This window comes from Anabrus simplex, chromosome 3 (genome assembly GCF_040414725.1).
Source record: "Anabrus simplex isolate iqAnaSimp1 chromosome 3, ASM4041472v1, whole genome shotgun sequence".
NCBI classification, from domain to species: domain Eukaryota; kingdom Metazoa; phylum Arthropoda; class Insecta; order Orthoptera; family Tettigoniidae; genus Anabrus; species Anabrus simplex.
The window spans coordinates 256,218,079-256,231,203 of NC_090267.1; positions in this window are offsets into that span (position 1 = coordinate 256,218,079).

The following is a 13,125-nucleotide window of genomic DNA, read 5'->3' on the forward strand; positions in this document are numbered from 1 at the left end:
GTAAATATTGCCAACTTAAACAATGATAGAAAGAAATTTAACAAAGAACAAACTCTTGAAATTAAATTTTCTCCAAAAAAAAAGTTCTTTGACTCCGCACTAGGTTGCACTATTGTAGATCTTCAGTAGTGTCCTCTAGAAGAGAAAGTTCACACTTCTTACTTCAAGCGAAACAAAAACACATCAAAAATGACACAGTTCAAAAACTCAAAATTTTCCACGTGGTGACATCTTTTGAGACGGTAGAAAATTAATACTGTCAATAAAGTTCAGACTTCCTCCAGCAGAGGAGTTTCAACAGGCGCACATTTTAAATTAGCGGAGTGGAGGTGTACCGCCCGGTACAGACCTCCCCCCCCAAAAGTTCCTCCAGGGATGACACAGAAGAACATAAACTTTGTTTGAAAATAAGGTCCCAGTTTTGATGTTGATATTAAAATAAATTACAGAAGTATTTGAGAAATTCCAAAATTTATTTGTTGCAGGTGAGGCAAAGTCTTTCTGTTTGTAGTAGTTGAATTCTGAAGATAAACTTTTAATACTTAAAAGTGAAGAAAAATTTTGCAATGTCCACCAAATATTGCTGTTGAATTCCCAAGTATAGTCATCTCTTATAGTAGCTGTTCATGTAGTAGATGGTGATGAAGTGGGATGGCCAGACCGGCCGTTGCTGCTTGCGTCAAAAGGAGGCCGCTCGGACCCCTCAAGTACCCTGAGATACCGCTCGCCCGCACTATGAGGGGAGCAAAGGTGTTGAAGCACGCCGCGCCCGCGGTGAACATATACAGGCTGCGGGCAAGTAGCAGGTCGTGCGCCGCACATCAGCCTTGGCCGGGAGGAGAGCTCCGGCTCGCCGTGCACACGTCGTCCTTGCTGGGGCCGAGGGGGCCCGTCCTCAGCTCCAGTTGCTGCACGGCGCCGCGCGGCTGCGGGGGCACTGAAACATTAAAGCTTGGCGGCAGAATTGTGTTGGACCATCATCTTTTTTGAGGGTACAGGCTTGTGGAGAGGTTGAGGGGCCAGCGGCGTGCAAATATCCATGGCATAAGTCAAGCCACTGTGTGTATTGAAGCAGGAGACGGGAGCTTGGTAATGGCCGAGGTAAGGACAGGAAGGCAGTTTAACAATCGGGGAGGTTTACAAGAAATGGTTACATATAAAATAAAATAGAAGGAGCAGAATGCCTTAAGAGTGGAACTCAAAAAAAATAAATATAACCTTCATATTCCTATCAAATTATATGAAGCAAGTTGACACAAAATTTACACCGGTTTCACCTGGGACAGGTGAACCCTAAATATCCTCTCGGTGGCTGGATTGCTTACTAACAATGTAACCGGTGTGAGAAAATCGAGAATGATGCATGGCCCATGAAATCTGGGGGCAAGCTTGCCCGCGGGAACAAAATTTTTGACCATAACCTGGTCACCTACCTTCAAAGGGGTGGGTCTCCGTCGACGATCATACCTTTCCCTAACCTTTTCATGAGACACTTTAAGATTGGCTTTAGCCTTCTTCCAAAGATCTTTAATGTTATCCGGATCTATTGTCTCGGGTAGAATGTCATTCAGAGACCAGAGGTTAGAGAGCGGCGAGTTGGGAACAAACTTGAACATCAAAGAAGCTGGAGTGAACTTGTGAGATTCATGAACCGCCGAATTCAAAGCAAAAGCTAACCAATGCAGGGACGTGTCCCACCTGGAAGGATCTTCATGATGATAGGCAATAAGTGCGGACCTGAGATTACGATTAACCCGTTCAGCCAGAGATGGTTGAGGGTAATAAGCAGAAGTAGTTACATGAGAGATAGATAAGTCAAAACAGAATTTACGAAATAAATTAGATGTAAAAGCCTTAGCATTATCAGATACAATATATTGACACGGACCAAAAGAAGCAAAAATAGAATTTAAGCAGGTAATGGTAGACTGAGCGGTAGCCAGCTTAGTCGGAAATAACCAAGAAAATCTGGTAAAACCATCTACGCACACAAAGATGAACTTGTTAGCATTACCCTTTGACTGGGGGAAGGGTCCTACATAATCGATATACAGACGTTCCATGGGGCGCGACGCTTGATGCGAAGACAAAAGGCCTACCTTGGTGGACATGGTGGGTTTACTGAGCCAACAAGATTTACAAGCTTTTACAAGTTCACGGATTTCACCGTCCATACCTTTCCAGATGAACATTTCACGAATTTTTTCGCGAGTTTTAAAGATACCCAGATGCCCTCCTAGTGGGGTCTCATGATAATACTTGAAGATCATAGGTACCAGAACAGCTGGAACGCAACTTTCATCATCTTGTCATGCCTCGAAGGGCAACATAAAACACCATTCCTCAGAACATAAGGGACAACATGTTCCCCAGAAGAAAGGGTTTCCATTATCGGAGCCAGCGTCGGATCTTCACGTTGGTATTTCTCGATATCCCTAAAAAGCATGGGAGCATCTGTTAGGATGGCATTAACCTCAGATAGCATGGACTCGGGAGGTGATGAACTGTCGACCTGTTCATGGTTCTCAACGTCGTCTGAAAACATACGGCTGAGTCCATCAGCGACAACATATGCCTGACATTGAATTGGAAGGCAGAAATACGGATGGCCCAACGGGCTATACGACCAGTACGACGCGGCCTACCTAAGACCCAGCTTAATGCTTGATTATCTGTCTCCAGGTCGAATTTGACGTGTTCCAGATAGAGACGGAACTTTTCTAAGGCGAATAAGACTGCCAAACCTTCGAGCTCATAGATGGAATACTTGGCTTCTTGAGCCGACAATGTCCTAGACGCATAGGCGATGGGTCGCCTCCCTAGTTCAGTCTCTTGAAGAAGGACTGCAGCTACTGCTGACGACGATGCGTCGGATTGGACAATGAATTTCTTCGAGAAATCAGGCATAGCAAGTACAGGGGCATTACAAAGTGCTAATTTAAGGTCTTCAAAAGCGGCTTGTTGAGAAGGTCCCCACTCGAATTTGATGCCTTTCCTACGAAGAAGGTTTAAGGGCGCCGCTCTATTAGCGAAGTTAGGAATAAACTTTCTGAAGAAATTCACCATACCAATAAACCTGGCGATGCCTTTAATGTCCTTGGGAGGTTTAAAATCACGGATGGCCTGTGTTCTAGAATGATCGACGGCTACACCATCAGGTGACACAATATGCCCTAAGAAAGACATAGAGGGCTTAGCAAAGGCAACCTTGGACAACTTAACAGTTAACCCAGCTTTACGAAGGCGATCGAGAACTTCTCGCAGATGATCTAGATGCTCTTCAAAAGTCTCTGAAAATACGACGACATCATCTAAGTAATGATATAAGTACTCGAATTTGATGTCGGAGAAGACCCTATCTAGTAGCCTAGTGAGCACAGCTGCCCCCGTGGGGAGCCCGAAAGGCACGCGGTTGTATTCATATAAATTCCAGTCCGTGGCAAACGCTGTAAGGTGTTTAGACTCTTCAGCAAGGGGAATTTGATTATAGGCCTGATTCAAGTCCAAGATAGTGAAGAACTTGGCCTTACGAAACCATGAAAAGCAAGAATGAAGGTCAGGAAGGGGCACAGATTGCAACACCACCTTCCGATTGAGAGCCCTGTAATCAATGACAGGCCTGAAGCCTCCTTGGGGTTTCGGGACTAGAAAAATAGGCGATGAATACGCCGACTTAGAGGGCCTAATAATACCATCCTTCAACATCTGATCGATAATTTCTTTCAGAGCCTTCATTTTAGGTGGAGATAGCCTATAAGGTGGAAAACGGACAGGAATCGAATCCGTGACCTCAATTTTGTATTCAATAAGGTCAGTAACACCAAGAGTATCAGAGAACACCTCTGGAAATGACTGACATAATTTACGAATACTATCAGCCTGCTCCTCAGGTAGATGTCTAAGGTCTAACAACATCTCATCCTGGGTAGGCGAAATAGATGAACATGACACAGAATTACACTTTAACAAGGGAATTTTACAATTGGACGCAAATTTGAATGTGCACGACTTACTCTGAAGATCGAGCACAAGACCAGTGTGAGAAATGAAGTCCGCTCCCAGTATGATGGGGCAAGATAGGTGCTTAGCCACAAACAATTTAATTTTCCAAGTAAATTTAAAAATACGAATTTTGACCAGTACGGAACCTAGAATTTCTAATGGAGATGAATTAGCCGAAACATATTGAATAGGAGATGAGACGTAGTCAGGTAGTTTACAAACAGCTTTCAATTTAGAATACCATTCAGCCGAAATAATCGAACAAACACTGCCTGAATCTAAGAGAGCTGTTATAGGCTCGTTATTTAACTCAATCTTAAGAAAAGAACAGGTGCGGGGGTATCCGCCGCAATCCTAAGACACTCTTTGGGGCATTCAAAAGATGTATTCGAAGACTTATCGTTCCCTGAATTCTCGACCTTTTTGCCAGGGGCTGAGCCTTGGGAAGCAGAATTAGTTGACTCAGCCGCCGCCACTAGTCACTTTTGATTGTTGTTGGAAGTTACACCAGAAGTTGAGCAGGAGGGGGTGCTATTCGAATTGGGACAATTCTTGGCGATATGTGAGAAGGCCCCACATTTAAAACAGCCTTGTGCTGAACCAGCCCCATTATTTGCCCTACTAGACTTGATCAGAGGACACTTATTGCGCAGATGGTCAGGCGACCCGCAAGCATAACATTTACGGGGGGTGACTGATCGGCGAGGTGGAGGCCGAGTATGACTAAAGGAAGGCGGGGGTTCTTTCGCGACATGCAAAGAATCGGTGTATCTAACTCCTTCCGCTGAGACGGCCAATGCTTCAAGTTCCGAGAAAGTTTGCGGGCACGCCGCGAAACACAAATATGACCTATAGGGAGGTGAAATTCCCTCTACAATAGCCTGTACAATCTGATCTTCAGGAAAATGAAGGGCAAACACCCTAGTATAAAACTTAATGTCCTGTATGAAATCAGCCAAGTTTTCATCCAAGCGCTGTACACGATAATAGTACTTCTGAATAAGGGAGGACCTGGCCCTAGCAGGGATGAAGTTAGCTAGCAAATGGGCGTGGAAATCCTCAATAGATGATTGCTCGGCAATGGCTCTTACGATTTTATCAGAGAGAATACCAATAGCATACGGATAGATAATTTGCAAGATTTGACATGGAGAAAGAGAAAAAACAAGGGCATGATCCTGAAATTCCACTAGAAATCTTAAAAATGAAATTACATCACTGGTGGTATTAACGGAAAACTTAGAGATACCTCTGAGCAACATTGCCAATGGATGAGGCAAGCTGCTAAACCCGGGTGACATAGTAGGTAAAGGTTTCAATGGTAAGGAAGTTAATTCAGAACGGATGTTACTCAATGATGCACGACGTTCGGATTCGTTGTCCAATGGGGCAGGGATAGTTTGAGCAGCAACGGTTATTCTATTAACTTCTCCCTTGGGAGGCGCTTCCTCACTACCTGCATTTACTATGGTGGGTTGATCAGATTTGGGAGGAACTTCCCCAGTTAACAATTGAGTGACCTTACTAGATAATTCGGAAATATTTTCCAGGAGCGTACTAGCTTCCTTCCTCTGAACATCATTCAGTTTTAGAGACAACAGATCGTTAACCCTATTCGAAAAATGATATAGCCTGCCTTGCACACGCTTAATTTGATTAGGAGACGGATCATTTTCATCAAAAAAACTAACTACAGAAGCTAGCCCAGTAATATTCTCCGTGATCGTGGAAAGAGAGTCGTCAATTTCTTTCTCTCCCAAATTGGGGATGGAAATGGGCAAATCAAGGGACTCTCTAAGCTTGTTAGTGTCTATTGCAACCGTGCCTCCAGATTGCACATTTCTGATAGTTAATTCATAGATCAACTCCTCCTTGCGCAAATAGTTAAGAAGGAGAACATCGCGAGGGCCGGGCATGATGACAGACCAATTTTGAAAAGGTCAAAAAATTCCAGCAACTGAGAAAATGGTTAGAGTTCGGATCAAAACAATGTGTAGCCGTCAAAAGGGGCTAAATTGAGACCCATTCAACCACGCTCTGCTACCACTTGTTACCGTGTTTTAGCGGTAGGTAGAGGTGAAAGAAGGTGCGGGTGTGAATGGGTTTCAAGCTACGAAATTATAGTGCAATGTAAAATTAATTTAAAATTTAACAAGGTTATATTTTCTTTTCGAAAACAAAGAAATAACAAGCATGGCAGGTACAAAGTAGCAAGTCAAAAGGGGTTAGTTACAATATTTACAGAATTTGGGCTTCGCGCCCTGACTTCACAATGCTTGGGCAATCAGCTCAGTTTTACTCCAAACACAAGTTTTAACAGAGGGGGAGAAAACCCCATTCATACCTAGGAGCCCTTGCTCCAAATTACACTGAAAAACCTCCATGAGGCATACAACCCAGAATTTTCAAAAGAGCCACTCGCTCTCAAAATTTAAGCCTCTCCCAGGCCACACCAAACTCCACCTTCAAGTTGTCCTCAACGGACATAAACACAGGGGTAAAATACCCAATCTACTGAGGTCTATTAAAAGAAAAGCAGGTTAATTAAATGACCTCTAAAATAACAATTTGAGAGGAGGCGAACTTGCACTCCTAATACACTTTGATTAAGACCTACTTGGCACTAGGCCGTTAATACAAGGGCTAATCCCATGCTAAAGAGGTGACTTAAGAAAAGAACAATTTGTTTTACATTAACGAAGAATAGGTTGAGAAAATAAGTTCACCTCAAGACAATGTGAGTGGGAGCTCGAGAGGGTTAGCACTCTCTATCCCAATATGTCGTTTTAAAAGAGAATAGATGAAAAGAGAAGTTACATTTTAGGAAAAGGTTACATGGTTGAACGCTTAGAACCCGCCCCGAAAGTTAAACTGCTGAGCTAGCAAGGAAAGAAGTTATTAATCGGCCATTAACTTGTGTTGAACGGCTGGAGAAGAAAGAGGCGCTTCCCGCCCCCTGCTATGTACTTAACACACTGAAAGATGGAACAGAAGTGGCCGAGAGACCCAAAAATCAGCAGTTTAAATACTCTCGCGGAAGTTTCTAGGCGTTAGGGGAAAGAAAACACCCTCCCACAAACTCTTTATTGGGTAGGACCCCGCAACAGATTCAAGTTGGGGGAAGATACATCTGATTGGATAGAAATTAATTGAAGAAATTCGGGATTGGATACACTCATAACAAGGGGAAGAAAGGGGTAAATATTGCCAACTTAAACAATGATAGAAAGAAATTTAACAAAGAACAAACTCTTGAAATTAAATTTTCTCCAAAAAAAAAGTTCTTTGACTCCGCACTAGGTTGCACTATTGTAGATCTTCAGTAGTGTCCTCTAGAAGAGAAAGTTCACACTTCTTACTTCAAGCGAAACAAAAACACATCAAAAATGACACAGTTCAAAAACTCAAAATTTTCCACGTGGTGACATCTTTTGAGACGGTAGAAAATTAATACTGTCAATAAAGTTCAGACTTCCTCCAGCAGAGGAGTTTCAACAGGCGCACATTTTAAATTAGCGGAGTGGAGGTGTACCGCCCGGTACAATAATAATAATAATAATAATAATAATAATAATAATAATAATAATAATAATAATAATAATAATAATAATAATAATAATAATAATATACCACTATGCAGTTAGTCTTCTGATAGTAAGTCAATACTATTATTGACCGTTTTTTAGTTATAGTTTTATTTCCCCCTCCCCTAGTGGTTTAGGGGTGTCTTGCTCTACAGCATGGAGATATGGAGATGAGAAGGGGTGAAGGTGACGAGAAGTCGTTTTTAGTTATATTGATATTTCATCCCCTCCCCTAGTGGTTCTAAGGGTGTCTTAACTCTATAGTATATTTTACAGATAGGAAGTAATACTTGTATCAATTTTGGTTGATAGCTACGCTGGAACATGTATACATCCCGTCCACTGTTTCAGTCATTTTGGAAAATTTCTTTTTTTTTTTTGTCATACGTTCACGCAGTTTGTCTCCTGATAGTAAATTTTAAGTGTACCAAGTTTGGTAGAAGTCACTCCCGTAGTCCCGTAAACTATTGATTCCACGCTATTATAGGTCGCTTTTTGTTATAATTCAGACCCTTCCCCGGGAATTCTAGCCGTGTCCTGCCCCCCAGTATTTTATCCAGATAGTAGGTAATAGTTGTATAAAAGTTTAGTTAACAGCCATGCTGGAACATTCGCACAAACTTCCATAATCTCGGTCACTTTGGACATTTTTTCCTAACCTCTTTCACCCTCACCCTGCCGATTAGGGCTCAACTTGGACTTTAAACGACATTCAGAGTATAATTCATTTCATCCAGCTCGAAAACTATAAATTCGACACTAATTTCGATTATTTTTATAACTCACCCTCTCCAACCCCTACTCCTAGGAGTGCTAAGTTTTGCCACAATCCTACACGGTTTATTTCCTATTAGTAAGTCATAAGTGTACCAAGTTTGGTTGAAATCGCTCCAGAAGTCCCAACACCTATGGATTCTGTAATCATGCCGGTCGTTTTTAGTTATATTTATATTTCATTCCCTCCCCTAGTGGTTCTATGGGTGTCTTACATCCACAGTATAATTTCCAGATAATAAGTCATACTCGTATCAATTTTGGTTGATAGCTACGCTGGAACATATATACGTCCGTTATCTCGGTCATTTTTGATAATTTAATTGTTTACCCCTTCTCAACCCGTATGCCAAAGGAGCAGGATTTTGACTTTTAAAAAATCCGTAGTGTCACTATTCATCTCAGCGACCCCGAAAACTATGCATTTGACACTATTTTCAGTTACTTTTATATATCTCAATCCCCTTAACCCTACCCCTAAGGTTTCTAGACACGGTTGGTCTCTTGATAGTAAGTTCTAAATGTACCAAAATGGTTCAGACCGCTCCAATAATCCTGAAAACTATGGATTCAATACTATTATTGATCTTTTTTAGTTATATTTGTATCCCCCCCCCCCATAGAGTTCTTAGGGGTGTTTTGCTCCACAGAATTTTTCACAGACAGTTAGTAATATTTGTACCAAATTTAGTTGACAGCTATGCTGGAAAATACACACATACATGTATATTCTCGGTCACTTTGGTCATTTTATTTTTTCAGCTTTACTCACCTCCCTATGCCAAAGAGGCTGAACTTGGATTGTAAACAATCCGTGGGGTTACTATTCATCTCAGCGAGACTAAAAACTATGGATTCCACACTATTTTCGATTATTATATCTCACCCCATCATCTATGGATTTGACATTAAAATCGGTCGTTTTTAGTTATATTTATTTTTCACTCCCTTCTTTGGGGGTTCTGGGGGTGTCTTGCCCCTACAGCATGTTTCACAGATAGTAATATTTGTACCAAATTTAGTTGACAGCCTCGCTGGAAAATACACACACAATCTATAACCTCAGTCATTTGGGTAATTTTATTGTTTCACACTTCCTCACCCGCTATGTCAAAGGGGTCTGAAATTGGACTTTAAAAATTCCGGAGTGTTACTATTTTTCTCAGCAACCCCGAAAACTGTGGGTTTGACACTATTTTCAATTAAAAGTACTTTTATACCTCAGTCCTCCTCGCCGCACGCAAAATCAGGCTGAACTTGGACTTTAAATATTTCGGAGTGTTACTATTTATCTCAGCGACCCCGAAAACGATGGATTCGACGCCATTTTCGATTATTTTTATATCTCATTCCCCCCTCGCCCCCACCCAAAAGGGTCCTGAACTTGAACTTTAAATAAATCTGGAGTGTTACTATTCTTCTCAGTGACACCAAAAATTTTGGATTCGTTACAATTCTTTATTATCATTATACCTGACCCCCACTGACCCCCCACCCATAAGGGTGGTAATGATGGCTTACTCCTACAGTGCTCGTCACCAGATAGTAAGTCATAAATGTACCTAGTTCGGTTGACATTGCTCCTGTAGTTTAGGAGGAGATGTGTCATTTGCACACACATACACACACACACACACACACACACACACACACACACATCCATTTCTATATATAGTAAGATAGATTGTTATGTACGTGACAATTGCCCAGTACTATACCGATCGCCTCTTTCTTTAGCTATTATTGGCCACTTGTAACTAAAATGGTTTTAAATTTACTATGTAACGTTCAAAGTCTGTTAAGATATAGTCTATTATGGATCTGGTACCCCTAGCCTCCCATGTGTAGCGGTGAATAGCCTTATGCTTGGAGAATGTATTTGTAACAGCTAAACCCATACTACCACAGAAGTCCAGCAAACGCTTCCCATTCCCATTAGCTTCCATATCTTCCCCACATTTACCAATCACCCTTTCGTATCCTTCAGTTCTATTCCCAACTCTCGCATTGAAATCGCCCATTAGTACTATTCTATCCTTGCTGTTGACCCTGACCACGATGTCACTCAATGCTTCATAAAACTTGTCAACTTCATCCTCATCTGCACCCTCACATGGTGAATACACGGACACAATTCTTGTCCTAATTCCTCCAACTGACAAATCTACCCACATCATTCGCTCATTTACGTGCCTAACAGAAACTATGTTGCGTGCAATGGTATTCCTGATAAAGAGCCCTACCCCAGACTCTGCCCTTCCCTTTCTAACACCCGTCAAGTACACTTTATAATCTCCTATCTCTTCCTCCTTATCTCCCCTTACCCGAATATCACTTACTCCTAGCACATCCAGATGCATCCTCTTTGCTGACTCACCAAGTTCTACCTTCTTTCTTCCATAAGCCCCATTAATATTGATAGCTCCCCATCGAATTCCATTTCGTCCGCCAAGTTGTTTCCAAGGAGTCCCTCGCCTGTCAAATGGGAGTGGGACTCCATTACTCCCATAGGTCCGAGGCTTGCTTAAAGTGTTCTGAGCTCGGTAAATTCATGAAGCAGGACGCTGCCCTACTTGCACATAGTCCAAGTGAGGATCTCTCCTCTAACGGGTTATGGACCACCGGTGAATTGTGTAGTCCTGGCCGCCTGAGCACAAGGAGGGCCACGACTCAGAATATGTCCGAGATGCCCACTCCCATTCCATAGCAACTGGTATCCCGACTCTGAGGACCACTTACTAGGCCACTCAGCCGTTGCCCATGGTTCACGAACTAGGACGTGACTACAGTAACCCACAAACATGAACCATGAACTTTGAATTCAGGAAATCTTTTAGGAATGTACGAGTTTTTCGGGGATTTTTCGATGATACAGACCATTATCTGATCTGTAGTGAACTAAGTATCTCTAGGCCTAGGGTAGAGAAAGTGAAATCTGTCTGCAAACGAATAAGGGTAGAAAATCTCCAGGATGAGGAAATTAGACAGAAGTACATGGATATGATTAGTGAGAAGTTTCGAACAGTAGAGAGTAAGCAGGCTCAGGATATAGAATGTGAATGGGTGGCATACAGGGATGCTGTAGTAGAAACAGCAAGGGAATGCGTAGGAACAACTGTGTGTAAAGATGGGAAAAGGCGAACATCTTGGTGGAATGATGAAGTGAGAGCAGCTTGTAAACGTAAAAAGAAGGCTTATCAGAAATGGCTCCAAACAAGGGCCGAGGCAGACAGGGATTTGTACGTAGATGAAAGAAACAGAGCGAAACAAATAGTTGTTGAATCCAAAAAGAAGTCATGGGAAGATTTTGGTAATAACCTGGAAAGGCTAGGTCAAGCAGCAGGGAAACCTTTCTGGACACTAATAAAGAATCTTAGGAAGGGAGGGAAAAAGGAAATGAACAGTGTTTTGAGTAATTCAGGTGAACTCATAACAGATCCCAGGGAATCACTGGAGAGGTGGAGGGAATATTTTGAACATCTTCTCAATGTAAAAGGAAATCATCATGGTGGTGTTACAAACAGTCAAGCTCATGGGGAGGAGGAAAATGATGTTGGTGAAATTATGCTTGAGGAAGTGGAAAGGATAGTAAATAAACTCCATTGTCATAAGGCAGCAGGAATAGATGAAATTAGACCTGAAATGGTGAAGTATAGTGGGAAGGCAGGGATGAAATGGCTTCATAGAGTAGTCAAATTAGCGTGGAGTGTTGGTAAGGTACCTTCAGATTGGACAAAAGCAGTAATTGCACCTATCTATAAGCAAGGGAACAGGAAGGATTGCAACAACTATCGAGGTATCTCATTGATTAGTATACCAGGCAAAGTATTCACAGGCATCTTGGAAGGGAGGGTGCGATCAGTCGTTGAGAGGAAGTTGGATGAAAACCAGTGTGGTTTCAGACCACAGAGAGGCTGTCAGGATCAGATTTTCAGTATGCGCCAGGTAATTGAAAAATGCTACGAGAGGAATAGGCAGTTGTGTTTATGTTTCGTAGATCTAGAGAAAGCATATGACAGGGTACCGAGGGAAAAGATGTTCGCTATACTGGGGGACTATGGAATTAAAGGTAGATTATTAAAATCAATCAAAGGCATTTATGTTGACAATTGGGCTTCAGTGAGAATTGATGGTAGAATGAGTTCTTGGTTCAGGGTACTTACAGGAGTTAGACAAGGCTGTAATCTTTCACCTTTGCTGTTTGTAGTTTACATGGATCATCTGCTGAAAGGTATAAAATGGCAGGGAGGGATTCAGTTAGGTGGAAATGTAGTAAGCAGCCTGGCCTATGCTGACGACTTGGTCTTAATGGCAGACTGTGCCGAAAGCCTGCAGTCTAACATCTTGGATCTTGAAAATAGGTGCAATGAGTATGGTATGAAAATTAGCCTCTCGAAGACTAAATTGATGTCAGTAGGTAAGAAATCCAACAGAATTGAATGTCAGATTGGTGATACAAAGCTAGAACAGGTCGATAATTTCAAGTATTTAGGTTGTGTGTTTTCCCAGGATGGTAATATAGTAAGTGAGATTGAATCAAGGTGTAGTAAAGCTAATGCAGTGAGCTCGCAGTTGCGATCAGCAGTATTCTGTAAGAAGGAAGTCAGCTCCCAGACAAAACTATCTTTACATCGGTCTGTTTTCAGACCAACTTTGCTTTATGGGAGCGAAAGCTGGGTGGACTCAGGATATCTTATTCATAAGTTAGAAGTAACAGACATGAAAGTAGCAAGAATGATTGCTGGTACAAACAGGTGGGAACAAT